General features: G+C 30.0%; 1 long non-coding RNA gene across 3 annotated transcripts; it reads left to right on the top strand.

Moving 5' to 3' along the window:
* The first annotated feature begins 5589 nt into the window (after positions 1 to 5589).
* On the top strand, positions 5590 to 13566 carry LOC107456746 (uncharacterized). 3 transcript variants are annotated; one of them, XR_011636793.1, is made up of 5 exons: positions 5593 to 8574; positions 8976 to 9394; positions 9516 to 9671; positions 10605 to 10767; positions 13298 to 13566. It is a non-coding gene; the product is annotated as an uncharacterized lncRNA (long non-coding RNA). The 3 variants fall into 3 exon arrangements; XR_011636792.1 differs by having other exon boundaries at positions 5590 to 8574; positions 8976 to 9671; XR_011636794.1 differs by lacking the exon at positions 10605 to 10767 and having other exon boundaries at positions 5592 to 8574; positions 8976 to 9671.
* Positions 13567 to 15074: the final 1508 nt, after the last annotated feature.

The raw sequence follows: 15074 nt of genomic DNA, 5'->3' as shown, positions 1-15074 counted from the left end.
AGAGAGAGAGAGAGAGAAATAACACATCTCCTTAATTTAAATTACGGTTTTATATTGACCAAGTGCTCCACGCAGTATAACCTTTTTGGCTTTTGCGCAAGAAAATAACTGACTAAAGTGGAAATTAATCACCTAAATCATGCATAGCAAAGAGAAATTTGTTTGTTTACGTTTGTGCCCCTCTTCCAAAAATTTCCTTTATGACTATTTTGAGATCTATTAGTACGCATAAATGATTTTGCTTAGCACTCATTTATTAAAACAGTATTTAAAATTAAAGGTTCATTGTTATTACAAATTTAGTGAGTGCATAACCGCAATTAATATTTTCGTTTACCCAACCGTCCGATACAGACAAAAATATGTTATAGGAATCCGATATTTTTATGGCTTTCATATTTTATCCTGATGAAAACCAAAAATATATGAAATTTATCTGTGAAAACTGGATCCTACCATGTGATGTTTTGGCTTATAAAAATGCATCGAAAACAGCGTATAACTTGGTTGGACCATTCTGTTTTTATGTTATCTAGGAACTGGAATTAAGGTTACGGAACGCCTAAAAAAATAATTGCTTGAGGTAAGAGGTTTACATGAGACAGTGATTAATGACAATTGACTAATAGTAATTAAATATTCGAGCTGAAAATTGCTTGAAAATTGTGACTAAACAGTTACAAGATCAAAACAAAAAGTTGTCGGCTCGTCGTGGAGGATCGGACTGTGGTGGAGGATCGGACTGTTGTGAAGGATCAGGAAAGCGATACAGTTTAAAGATTGCCAGTTGGCTCATTCTGTGAGTTTATTGACATTTGAAATGGCAAGTGGATATACATACAGTGGCAGGTGGATATACATACAGATGGATATGCATACACAACATATTCAATGCAGGCTGGTACAAAATTGCACTGAGAAATTTGTGAGTTATTAGTTCAAGGGGGTTTAAGATTATTCAAATAAAAGGGAATTCAAAACATTATCCGGGTATAGGGTGTTGAGTCAGGAAGCCGTAGAGCTGGATACACATGTACAATTTATTCCACGGAGTTCATGAGTTGTTTGGGTCACTGTTGCACAACAAAAGCTGAAGTGTACTGTAGCTTGATGGGAAGAAAAACTACACTTGGAAAATAAAGCTTGAACATGTTAGATGCTAAATGTTAAGTTGATAATAATCATTTGGCTAGATGCTTAGTTACTTGACGTTTGAAAAAACGTTTAAGATTAGGTAGTAAATAAAATATATTAGATTAATAAAACCTTTAGCAAATCATTTCTCAGAATGGTTACAGGTCTATACTTACTAATGCTGGTGTTTTTGTCATGGATAAGTAAATTATGAATTTTCACATTATTTAAATAAATCAGACTGTTAAAAAATTGTGTGGCCTGTTGGAAAGAATGAATCTATACAGTCGATTTTGAGATCTTTGCTGATGCTGATATTTCTGAAGTAACAATGAGCTTCAATAATAGCTCTGATGGTGGTGTTATACAGAGTTTGTAGTCTTTTAAGGTTACTTTTGGCTACCCCTCTGTAAATTGGACACTAGTAGATAATGATGATCCTGAGAAATATTTTATAAAGTAGTAGTGTTGTTCCGGGTGTTGAGTTTGTATTTTCTGACAAGGACTCTGACAGCTCTGAATTTGTTTGAGGTATTAAGGATGTGCTTCGTGGAAGTAAGTCGTTTGTTGAGCTCTATACCCAAGTGAATTACTGAGTTTTCCCAGGTGATTTTTGTATTGTTGAAAGTGATTTGGGCTGGGTCTGGGAGGGAGCTTTTGGTAAACATGGCTTGGATTTTATAGATATTAACGGAGAGTTTCCATTCGATAAACTAATTTCTAGTGAGAAGATATTCGTTTAAGATGTTCATAACAGTTAGTTTATTATGATTTTTTGTAAGTATAGCTGTGTTATCTGCGACGAGGGGTAGTTTAGTATTTTGATGTTTAGGTACATTATTTATATAAACACGGAACAGTAATGGTTCTTCCTTGCTTCCTTGGGACATCCAACTCTTGAGGGTTTTGATATTGGAGAAGTAGTCATTTATTTTGACAAAAAATACTTTATCAGTAATATATATGACAGTTTTGATAAGAGGATTGGTAGTTTAAGTATGTAGAGTTTGTTAATAAGGCCGTCAAACCAGACCTTATCGAAGGCTGTTTCAAGGTCGAAGAGCATTATTAATATTATTCTAATTAAAGAATTTAGTCAGAGCTTAATTGTGATCCATGGTTTTAACGTGTATCGTGGTATCTTTACCTGAAACTTTAAATTGTATGTTTCCTTTGAAAACTATTTTGTAAATAAGGTTACAAAGAGATCTACAGCTGGGCTTTTTTTGAAGATTATAGAGGTAATTTTATATATTTTGTTTCGTCTCGGGGTAGTTATGTTATATAGAGATATGATATTCTCTAATGAAACTGTTCCAATTTTATTATCAGGCAGGACGGTAGTTTCGCCGCCTACCCCAAAAGGAGACTAACCTCTAAGAAAACTACTGGAATATATATACTTTGCGGAAATCTCATGTTCAAGCTGAAATTGGTTTTAGTTACTAGCTAGGGAACTAAACTTTGTGGAATAATAAAAAAGTTACCATGTATATTAGCAATATATTTTTAAACGAAAAAATAAATATTTGTCAATGATTAAATACAGCTGAGGTAAAAATCATTGAAATTATTCCCATCATTTTTCTGAGTCGTTTTTACCCGCCATGCTAGGTTTTGCAAAGGTTAGCAACAATTAAAAAGTATGGAATGGAGGATTCTCCTTGGTTAGAGTTAAATTACCACGTCTTTCCAATTATAGTTGTACAGTTGTTAAACTTTTGTATTGACAGGATTAAATCTGAATACTTTTCTGATAAACAGAATATGTTAGTTAAACATTTTATTAAGTTACAATCAATTCAATTCTTCCAAAAACTTTTACGTTTTAGTTTTGTACCAAAACATCAAACTAAACTTTTAATTCAATGTTTAAGTAACTTACGTTTTGTGGTTTTATAATTTGAGGAATGTTTTGAATAACTGTTGTTAAAGGATCTTTTATCACATCTTACATCATATCTAAATATGAATTCAGTGAAGCAATTTTGTCAAACATGTTATATTCACAAAAAATTTAATGCTTTTATTTCGGGCTCAATCAATTTCTGGATGAACTCAAGAACAATTAGAATGCTTTTATTTTTAAATTTTGAATGAATTGAAGCAAATTCAATAAAACTTGTAATGTTCTGATTAATGACTCAAATATTAAAAAAAATAATAATTAAAATAAACATAGCACGAAACAAAAATAAATGGACGTTTGTGCAGGTTAAAAGGGTGATTGAAATGTTGCACTCATCCGTTGACTGAATTGAGAATGCTTATAATCTCATTCTCTGCAAAAGATGACCGAAGAAGACGAGAATAAAATTAGAATGTTTTCTTTTATCATTCAGTTTCTTTTTAAGAATTCCAGTCAGAAATAGGGTAAGAAATAAAAATTTGAATGCTTTCAATTAGAACTCAATTTTTAATACAACAATTACGAAAGAAATTGAAGAGTCTTCTATCATTCCTCAAATTTTGTCTTTTAATTTAAAACTATCAAAATTTCCACACAAAGTTGTTGTTTTCTTAGTCCATTAACATTGATTAGGTTTGCACTGAGATTAATAAACACACAACAGGAGATGGTGAATCACATAATAAAAATAAATGCGCAATTGTATGGGATAAAAGATGATTGAAATGTTGCACACAGCCGTTGTCTGAAGCAAGAATACTCGTTAACTTATTCCATGTGAAAGATGACCAAAATAATCGATGGTAAAGAGAAGAAAGGCTGCGTGGGATTTCCTGCTTATTGGAGTGCTTAAGCTGACAAGATGAGTTATTTTAACTTTGTTGAGGGTGTTTTATGTATGATCTGAACTTTGTAGATAAAGGAACTTATATCTATACCCGGAAGGCAAATCCATTAGTCCATGCTTGTCTCAAAAGAATTCTTCAAGTTGTCAGTTTTATTTCAGAATAATAGAAATGATTAGGCTTCTGGGATTTTGAATGTGACAGTTTGAAAATATTTGAATGTAACATTTCAATATTTGTTTTAAATAAATGGACGCATAACTAGAAATATTGCATACAAGTATAGTAAGAAAAAGTATACTGCGTGGAAAAATTTATACTAAGATAAAGTATAATTATTAATAAAATAGCATTTTGTCATATTTTTAATATATTATAGAAACAGTCACACCGTTGCAGTTGTCTTTTTTTATTAAATTTTCTTAATTTTAAAGCAATGTATTAATTTTCTTTTATAATTTGAGTTTTTAAAGATATTAAGGAAATATTGAATTGTAAAAAAGAATTCTATATAATGGGATTTTAAACAAATGTGTACAAACCTGCCTAACTGCATGAAACAAAACCACTAATTTTCCCTTTTAAAAACTTAAATTGCTCCAGAAAAATTGAAGTACTAATAAGCTGATTACGTATAGGTCATACAAGATTAACACTTAGACAACTCTTACTAAATGAACCAGCACCTGTTTGCCCCCAGTTGAAGAGGACTATTAACTCTAAAGCCCATTTTGACAAAGTGTTCCAATTTTGAAACTAAGAAACGACGATATTTTAACTGAGAATGTAGCCTTCTGAGAAATTCTAAGTCTGAAACTCATCCAGTTTTATGTCTAATTTAGCATCTATTATTTCACCTTAAAAAGAATGGATCCGACATTTGGTTTTCCAAGTCGGATTCCAAGTCATGTAGGAATTCCTAGGGCATGGTTCAGCAGACACAGCAACACAATCCGCTAATACTCCTGTAGTCAGTCGTCGTTCAAGCTGAGCGTTCGATGACGTATGCTGTCTAACTCACAAATTGACCAATCAGGGGTTAGCGCTCGCTTCAAGCTGACGTTTTGTAGCGCCGACCTGTCCTAAGAAACCAGGCCTTAACTACATCTATTCCTTTCTCAGATGTCTCTCATATTCGTCAGCTTGTTAAATCTCTGTTGAAGCAACAGTGGGATATCCAAGTTCGTAATAAACTACACGCTACTAAATTTAGATTGCTCCCTTTGCCTGTATTGAGCTTGCGTAGTGCTAACGTTAAGCTAACTAGACTTGGAATTGGCCATACCCGGTTGACTTACCTTCCTGGGTTGATATCCCCCGGTTGAATTGCCTGTCCGGGAAATCTTCTCCCTAGTGCAGCACATGCAATGTTCAACTAACAACTATTCGCATCTTAATTGTTTGTTCATGCTTTAATCAGTATCGTCTTACCTTCCTTTGTAGTTCGATTTCTATTCTTCTATTGAAGAATTTTGTGATCAGAAAATTGCCGAACAAAGGCCGTTAGAGGTTTCATCAGATATTAGAGAATTTATAAGAAATTGGTATTCTGATTCTCCATCAATTCTCTCGAGATGCTCTAAATAAATTGTTAAAGAGGTTGCGTACTTGGCATCCTTCTTTACCTTCTGATGCGAGAACTCTTCTAAAAACTCCAAGGGAAATATTTTTAAAGGAAATGGGTCTGGCAAATTTTATTACTTCACTTTAGAAAAGACAATTAAATCAAGCATCGAAAAGTTAGATTTGAAGGAAATTGAACAACTCTCTTTAAATGTCAATGTTGATGGAATTCCTCTGCATTCAAGCACAAACATGAGTCTGTGGCCATTGCTATGTAGTATCCAGGAGGACCCCAACAAAATGCCTTTTACCGTTGCTTTGTTTTACGGGGAATCTAAACCTCCCATTGACAATTTTTTTCCGAATTCATAGATGAGGTAGCTTTCTTATCGGAAGAAGGTATACAATTTCAAGGCAAATCATTGGCTTTGAAAATTAGATGCTTCACGTGTGATGCTCCTGCAAGGGCCTACATTAAATGCATAAAAGGCCATTGCGGATATTATGGGTGTGATAGATGCATCCAACGCGGCAAAAAAAGAAATGCGTTAGTTTTTCCAAAAACAACTGCCCCATTGAGGACAGACGACTCTTTTCGAGCAAAACAGCAAGTTGAGCATCACATAAGAACGTCGCCATTGGAATCTCTGAAAATAGACATGGTGAAGCAATTCCCTCAAGAATACAAGCATCTCGTTTGCTTAGGCGTGATGAGGAAACTGCTTTTCATTTGGAGTGGAAAGAAACGAGGGCGAATGGGGAGATTATCCCCATCCGAAATAAATGAGCTGAATTTCGGTTTAACGCACTCAGAGAAGTTTTGGCCATCTGATTTTGTAAGAAAGCCAAGGTCCACAAAAGAGCTGGACCACTGGAAAGCGACCGAATTTAGACAATTTCTATTATATTTAGGTCCTCTGATCTTACGAGATGTACTAACTAATAAAATGTACGACCATTTTATGATGTTTTCATATGCAATAATCTTTTTGGTATCGCATGAATACTGTATCAAGTTGCTCAAAAGATGCTGAAAATTTTTGTAAGGGAATCAGAGGAGTTATATGGGGAGAATTTTATTTCCTATAATGTTCCTTCTCTGATTCACTTACCAGATGACGTTTTAAATTTCGGGGCCTTAGATAAATTTAACAGCTTTCCTTTTGAAAACCATCTTCAAATGTTTAAAAAAAAAGCTTACAAAATCCAATCAACCCTTGCAACAGATAGTAAAAAGGCTTTTGGAGAAGCCTGAAACCAAAAATGGAATGAATCATCCAGAAGAGTGGCTTCCAGTTTCAGTAAGAGAACACAAGGAAGAAAAAGTTCGAAGGGAAGGATTGCAAGGCATTTCTTATTGTAAAGTAAAAAATGCAAAATTTTCTATCCAGTCAGGCAATAAAGATTCCTGCCTAATCTTGAGAAATGAAAGTATCATAAAAAGGACATCGATTTTAGAAGCATTTAACAAAGAAATCTATGTTATTGGAAAAAAAATAAGGAGGTACGACCTTTTAAGAAGTGCTCCTATACAGGTAGGGCAAAAAATTTCCCCTCTTTTAAAATAGGCAATGTATCAGAGGAGGATATAATAATTTCCATAAAACAAATAAAATGAAAAGCAGTATGTCTGCCCTGGAAAGGTAAACTCGATTGTTTTCCACTACCACATACAGTTTTATAACTAGTTTATAACCTATGGTATATATTAGTACACGCTGTGTGTGTAGTATATATTAGTATAAATTTTAATTTAGCTTCACAAATTTTTTTTCATTCCGATTTATAATTTTTATTAATTTTTTTTAAAATTCATTCATTTAATATCGAAGGGAAAATTTATTTATGAGGAGACATGTATGTTTAAAATCTTTACGTTTGGAAGTGTAAAATAATTTTCTTTGAATTTTATTAGCTAAGAAAATTAAAAATAAAGAGATGAAAAATGCAATTAATTAGTGATTTTCAGAAATAGATGCCGTTTTTTCTTCTTTTAATTTGAAGAGTTTGCTGCTAAAATTACTTCAAGCCGACATCAGAAATAAAAGAATAAAAGATGAAAGGTAGCTTAAGTTTTAATAGACATGAACAAGTAAATTACATAACAGAAAATTTATATGCGACGTTCAAAACCGGTGATTGAATTCAAGAACTAAAGAAATTCTAATGAAATTCAAGGACCTTTACCATCTGCCTAAAATTGACAAATATGAAAGTTACAGAATATCAGAAAATTACTTTTAATAGGAAGTGGTAAAATGAGGAAGAAGAATTGTGTGATTTTCATTACCGAAATTAAAGAAGCTCAGTCTTAAAAATATCAGAAGTTTTGGATTGGATTTTGCTATAAAACTGAGAACTGTAACAGTGCTTGATCACCAGAATGGAATGGAATTTAGACGATTCCTATGATTTCTAGGTAATGTTTTCATACGAAACATTCTTATAAATAACATGCATGATCTTTTAATGCTTTTTTAAGAATGAAATAGACTTTTTGGTGTCAGGACATTGTATAAAGTACAATAATACTTTTCAAAAGAAGCCTAAAAATTTTGTAAGTGAAGGGTAGTTATATGAGAGAATTTAATTTCTTAAAATGGTAATTTCTTACTTCATTTAGCATTTAAAATTTTAAAGTTTGAATCACTTTTTAGTTTTAGCAGCTTTCCATTTCCAAATCACAAGAAAGGAAATTGAGAAAATCAAATCATAAATACGTAAATCGTAAAACAGATAGTAAAAAAGCTCTGGCTAGTTGATTGAAGTGGCTTCCTTTTTCTGTTAAATGAGATCATAAAAAAATGTTTTAAAGAACATATTGCATACTAAAGTAATGGAAATTTTTAACAGATAAAAAAAAAGAAAAAAAAGATGAAAACTATATAATGTACTAAAGAATGAAAACTATATATTGTGATTTTATCTTTAACAGAAAGTTCAAAAGGACAAATAATATGCTGGATGTCGTTCCCTCTTCATGGGTCAACCTGAAGGCTAAACCAAATATCTGTCGTTGGCCCCCTTATTCAATGAATGCAAGAATTGTGAAAGCAGCAAAAGCCAGTGTGCAACCGGAAACTAATTGGAAAAGATATGCTGTAAAAGTTATCCACAAGTCTAGTGAGTACATTTAAATTATTTGATATTGTAGACTTATATTTTACCTTCGTCTTTATAAGCATTTAAATATTTAAAATTTCGTTCCAAATGATGTCTTGTATAATCTCTTAAAAAGCACACAACTTGCATAGCATTAATTTATATTTTCTAAAATATAACGCCATTTAAGTACATAATTTTTACATTAAGAGAGCATTATTTTCTCTCAAATTCGTGAACAGTAGATTAAGGAATTTTTATAGATTTAATGTCAATAAATTTGATTATGAATTATGAAATTTTTCCCCATTTGGACGTTATAAATATAAATCTATAGTTTTTTTTAATGAAACTAATTAAAAGTCTGCTTTTATTTTTATGAACTTTGTTTGTTTGTTCAATAGTGTTTACTTTTTATGCAGGATATTATCAAAATGCTGTAAAAGCATTAAAAAGGTTCCAAGCTCAGGAAGATAGTGACATCGAAATGTTTTCTCCTGAAAGTACAGTGGAGAGCACACCTAGAAGACAGTTTCTTTAAAAAGTTAGGTCACCAGTTCTATCCCCTCGCACCTACAAATGTCCTGAGGGTTATTCTGGACTGGACTACGATATCGAAGGTGCTGACCACTCTAATGATGGATTCACAACACAGGCCTCACAAAAAAATATCTAAGTCATCAGGAGAGGATTCTAGAAGAACATCAATTCAAAGAGCCATTCGACGCAGAGCCCCTTGATGAAGAGCCCCTTGAAGCAGTGTCCCTTGAAGAAGAGGGAGAGCAACTAAAAACATTTTCGATGGGAGAGAAGAGTTGCAACAACTGTATAAAATTACAAGGTTTGAGTTTGTAATTTTTTAAATTATGTTCTTATTCTATGTAAATATAAAAATGCAAAATAAAAAATTTGAATTTGCTCTTTTTCCATGCCAATTAAAAAATCTGTTTGACATTTTAAAGTCGATCAAATCTCAAGTGGACTATAACAGGGAAATGCTTGAAAAAAGAGAAGTTTCGAAAGAAGCATCACGTTTCTCTTTCAATCTGTTAGAAAGCTACGAAGAGTGCAGCTTGCTGAATGAGGAGTTAGAAAACGACTTAAGATTTTTAACTTTCGTAAGTTTGGAAGTCTATTTGGAAATTTCTTTCCAGTTAATCACTAACTACCTTTTTTAAAAAGATATCAATAAAATAAAAATTCAAAGCCTTTATTTAATTTTAGAATATAAATATCTACAATAGTTTGTTTTGAAATAAAAATATTCAAGTAATAATTAGCTTTGGCTCTATTTTCAATAAATTATTTTGCAATTTAGCTTCTGCCTCATGAAGGGAAATAGTTCATTGTTGTTTGTTTACTACTGTCGAATTCTGTTTTAGATATATATTTCTTGTTTATAACATTAAAATTCTAATTTTTTTATTAATTAATTCATTTATTTTTGCTTATTTCAATTAGAAATTAATAAACTAGAATTAGAAATCAACTAGAATTACTAATTAGAAACTTTTTCAGTCTTAGTAATTATTTTAAAACTAAAATGAAGCATCACTTTTCATTTTGAAATGTCAAATTTACGTAAATTTGTAATACGTTTTTAAATAAAATAATATATGCATTGTCAATACAGGAAGAATTTTGTAAACGAAATCTGTCATTTTTTAGTGTGTAAAGTTTAAGAACTTATCTATAATTTTAAAATATTAGAATGAGTCAGGATTGTATTATCTTAATTAAAAAATAACAAATTCAAAAATTATTTTAGCTACTATTGGGGGTGGGGGATGAATGTGAATAGATTTATTGCTTATTTTTATAAGTCAATGAAATCACAATTGTTTGCAGCTATATTTACTCCAAATAATGAGATCTGTTATTCTCCATTTGTTTCACATTTTTCCTTGTTCAGTGAAATTATTTTATATTAAATGCACAGGCACTAATCTATTTTTTAAAATTAAGTTTCATTTACTAAGTTGCATTTATTACTTATTTTATTAAGTTTTGTTTACTATTATAATTAGTAAGTTCAGCAATGTTAATTTCAGCTGAAACATTTCGGAACGATTGGAGAGAGAGACGCAGCATATAACTGCCGCAGGATTTTGACTAACCTTTTTTCAAATGATTTGGCAAGAACCCTCAATTGGGTCGGGACATCAATGAAAAGATCGATCTAAGAATATCCGCGGATAATACAATTAATTGCAGGTATTATTTTATGTTAGAAATTATAAATATGCAGTACATTTTTGGTATAAATTTCAGTTGATAAACTCAACAAAAATTTTCTTTTATCTTAACTATTATCTTAACATTTTTCTATAATTAGAATTAAAAATTGTAATATTTTTAGACTTTAAGCACTTAATTTGGGGAATAAAATATCATTGTTTGGAACTTTGTTGTTAAATAAGGTGGTTTCCATTAAATAATTTGCAAAGTAAATGTTATATCAATATGTAGAAAGTTTAGTGAAAGGAAAAATTTTTGTGATTTAGCTTTATAATTTCTAAAATATTATTCGAATGAATATTAACTTTATGTATGTTTATATAAAAATTTAACAATTTTAAGAATCATTCTTTAATTTTGATTACTTCCAATTAAGTGAAAAAAATCTCAGCAAATTGACATTTTTTAAAAAGCTTATTGTTTAAGTTATAGGTCCATTATGAAACCCAAATAATAAGACATGGCAGTGAATATAAATTGAAATTGAAATTTTTCCTCAAATGTGAAGCATTTAAGCTTTGGCTTGTTTACTGTACTTAAAAAAGAAAAAAAAAATTGAAGCTTGGAAAAATATAATTACTTGTAAATATGTGTGCGTTATTTTCAACTTTTAAACATCTTGTTGTTTATGACAGCGCCATCTCGTGGAGAGGTACTGAAAAAAAAACACAATTTATTTTCCCCCTTCGTGTTCAAAAATTCATTTTTTTTCTTCCAAATAAAAAATACTTTCAAATTGAAAAAAATAATTAAGATGATAAATGTTTGTGAAAGTATAAAAATTTTCCAAATGACTACATTATATTTCAAATCAATTTGTGATATTGAAGATTACCATTTTGGGTTTATTGAGAGTAAATATCTTTTCAAAACATAAAGCTTTTTGCAAGGAATATCAGAAACATAATCAGAATTTCATGCTTTTGTCTAATATTTGTCAGTCACAATAAGTGCTGAATAGATTGTTTGCATCAGTATGCAATTGATTAAGTATGCAATTAGTATCAGTGTTGTATTTGCATAACATAACTATATTATTATTTACATTATATAAATTAAAATGCCCATCTTGTTTCTCTTAAATACAACACAAACCATCTTTTTTTAATTTTTAATTTATTTCGTAAACTAGAAAATTGATATTTTGCTTAAGCTTGAATATTTAAGCTAAGTTGCTGAGAAGTACTTGAAAGAATTACTGACAATATTTATAAAAAAATCATGGTTAACTTGCTTGACTGAGAACTTTTATTTAATTATTATACATTTACTTGTTCTCATCTTTTGCTGTCCTGTAAAAACTATAACTATGAGTATAAAAGAATGAAAATTCTTCAATAGTGCCTTATTTAAAATAGCTTGATAATTTTCTAATTCGTAATAGTTTCTTTTAAAATATTTCTGTATAAAAATCTATTTGATTTGTAATCAAGTTTTAAGTGTAAAATAACTAATTATTTTTATAAAAATACGAAATTTATCAACTTTTTCCTTTTTTATGAAATTATGAGGATCTGAAACAGCTATCTTGGGAAGTATCATCATGTATTATTGCATGCGATTTTTTGATCTGAGGTTCCAGAAAAAGCTCTTCTAAATGTTACAGTTTAGATCGTGATTTTGATCTAGCCATGACTAATAATACATTCGAATAAATGATGAAATTTCACACGAGTACTTATTCTTTGATTTAAGATAATAAAATTAGAATTTAAGATAATAGAATTAACAATTTAGATATTAAAAATGGATTAACTTCATAAAATGAGTAATAGAATAGTAACATAATTTTCTGATTAGTTTTTCATTAACCATTGTTTTAAATTAAACTGGACATTCTGTTTTTTTGTCTGTCATTTTGTCTGCAAACTAATAAATACTAATAATGTAAAGTTGCCATTAAATCGAACAAAAAATATCAAGTCAAATAAATTTAAAACTATTCTTTCAGTTTTATTAATTTGGTCATTATCGGTGAAGTAAATCGGTCAGTTTCTGAATAGTTTTTGCAGTGCTGACTAATACCTTTAATACCTACCTGTGCTTATAGATAATTTACCTATTTTCTATTTTGTTAAAAGGATATTCAACTAAGGAACTCTTAAAGTCGCATTTTTAAATTCATTTTTTACATGAAATTTGATTGGTTTCGTTGATAATTTAAAATGCAAATCTTAGGCTTATTCTGAGCTTGGTTCTTTTTTAAATTATATCTAATATGACTTGTATATAATACTATAATATAAAACAGTACCATTACCATACCGAAATTTTTATAAAAATTTACTTTTTTTAAAATGTTTTTTTGGAATAGTTTTTAAATAAGTTTAGTGTACTTTAAGGTTGGATAGGGTCATAAGTATTAATTAATAATATATAGTAATTAATATAATTAGTATTACAATAAGTATTGATTAATATTTTAAAATGTAAATGATAATTTATCTAAATTTTTTCACTTTTTATCTATTATGGAAAACATATTAACACTTAAATTGATTTATAGGTGCAGTGCGAAGTAAATTCCTGGACATTACGCAGGCATTAGTAGAAGATGCTGTTAAAAGGTGGCTTCGATATGCTGGAGATCGAGAAGGGGGAAGAAATAAAAGAAGAAAAAACCTGAAGAACATCTCTGAAATTTGATTAATTTTTGCTGAAATAAACTGTATTATACTTTTATTATATATAATACTATGAATGAAACAAATTTCTGAAAGCATTTCTCTGCAAAATCCTTCATATATTCATGAAATAAATTTCCTTCAACTTTGATTTGTTTTCTTCTTATTTAATTGATAATTATAAACACTAATATTAAATATACTTACATTAACCATGCAATTATATTGAAAATAATGTGTATTTACAATTAACATGTGATCACCACTTAAAATTAAAAATGACTTAAGGAGAAACAAAACCTAAAATAAAATTGTTTATAGCAATTAAAATTTTTTAAAGCTGATATTAATTATTAACCAAAAAATTAATGATATAACTAATCTATATACTTTACAATAACACAAAGGAATTTTACTTAATACTTAGAAGATAATTTATAACTCTCATTTTACATTTTTTTAAAATTGTTTTTAAATAAGATTAGGAAATTTAATACCTCAACTTTTTATAAACATAGTTGATACAAAAAATAATAGATTAAATTTAAAGTTCTAGTATAAACTACAAAAAAGAATATAAAAAATTAACTCTTTTATAATACAGGGTCTTTATAATTAAAGTTCCACTTTGAAATGGCTATAAAAATAAAACTACCCGACCAAATGTCATCAAACTTGGTAAATGTCTATAAGAGGTCATGGGATTTTAGTTCCCGCAACAAAGAAAAAAAAAGTTCAAAAATTCACCACTAGCGGTGAATGGCGCTGTATGCAATAAGGTTAAACGAAATAACAGGTGCAACAGATAACAAACCTGTGGCTTGAAATTTTGCCATCATTTTCCGTAAACCTTGCTGTGTCATTGGACCTCGGCGTTTTCCTCTTACAGTACGGAACTTTTGTAAAGCCCTCCGTTCATTGCTGTCGCATTCATAGTAACATTTCACGAGCAAAGCACGGTCTTGCATGGTAACAGACATTGTCGACTCAGAACACTGACAGCTCAGACAAGGCGCCTCACTTTTATAACTGCAAAGTCACATGACGTTCACATTTGTTTAACACTGCATACAGCGCCATTCTCCGCTGGTGGTGAATTTTTGAACTTTTTTTCTTCTTCTTCTTTTTTGTTGTTGCGGGAACTAAAATCCCATGACCTCTTATAGACATTTACCAAGTTTGATGACATTTGGTCGGGTAGTTTTATTTTTATAGCCATTTCAAAGTGGAACTTTAATTATAAAGACCCTGTATTTTTGTTAGATGAATCGACCAAACTATAATTTACTATATTACAATCTTCTATCATAAAACACAAAAGGGTTAGTATGCTTATAAATATAAAAAAAGGAGAGTTTGCTTTTATTTCTACCAAAATTTTTTACCAAGTTACATTTTAAAGAAATTTTTGTTGTTACATTCAATACAGCCCTTTTTCAAAGCACTTTGTTTTTGTTAAAATGTTTCCTATAAGTACCCCAGAAAAGAAATAAATATAACTGCTTTAAAAAAGCAAAAGTTTTAATTATAAATAAATAAAAATGCACCTTCATATATACTGGCTCTATCAGGCACTAAGGAAAAAAGTAGGTATCAGAATAACATAGCTTCTACAACGAGAGTCCTAAGTAAAAAGTATTAACACTGAGAAAAGTTAAA

Source organism: Parasteatoda tepidariorum, chromosome 5 (genome assembly GCF_043381705.1).
Source record: "Parasteatoda tepidariorum isolate YZ-2023 chromosome 5, CAS_Ptep_4.0, whole genome shotgun sequence".
Taxonomy (NCBI): Eukaryota; Metazoa; Arthropoda; class Arachnida; order Araneae; family Theridiidae; genus Parasteatoda; species Parasteatoda tepidariorum.
Note: the sequence above shows the minus strand (reverse complement) of the source record. Positions and strands in the feature narration are given on the sequence as shown.